We start from the raw sequence: 427 nt of genomic DNA, 5'->3' as shown, positions 1-427 counted from the left end.
TGGGGCACGTTTCAGGTCGGGTGTCTACAGCGGGGGGAGGTTCAATAAGCATCTTCCTGAAATGAGTTTTTGGAACTTTGGATGTCTGAAAATGAGAGTTGTTTGGGAGGGCCGGTGACACATTGGTTGAAAATGATGAAATTAGGCGAAGGCACGTAAAAAGTGATGCTATTTCATTAATGGAAGAGCAGAAGGTGATTAAAACAAGGGGGCTAGTTTATTCTCTAACACAGACATGGCTACGGCTAGATGCTAACATGTTAGCTGTCAGAATTCAGTCAGAATTCTGAGATTAAAGACAGAACGTTAGCCAGGGCTAATGTTAGCCCGTCTGCAGCGGCTCTCTCTCTGCATAGCCGTGTGTGAAGGACCGCTGGCTCTGATGGCTATTTTTTGTTTTATTTGGCAAAATGTTCATTTGATTCGT

Source organism: Cyprinodon variegatus, unplaced genomic scaffold (assembly GCF_000732505.1).
Source record: "Cyprinodon variegatus isolate N-32 unplaced genomic scaffold, C_variegatus-1.0 Scaffold148, whole genome shotgun sequence".
In the NCBI taxonomy this organism is placed as follows: Eukaryota; Metazoa; Chordata; class Actinopteri; order Cyprinodontiformes; family Cyprinodontidae; genus Cyprinodon; species Cyprinodon variegatus.
The sequence above is the reverse complement of the archived record's forward strand: the minus strand, read 5'-3'. Positions refer to the sequence as shown.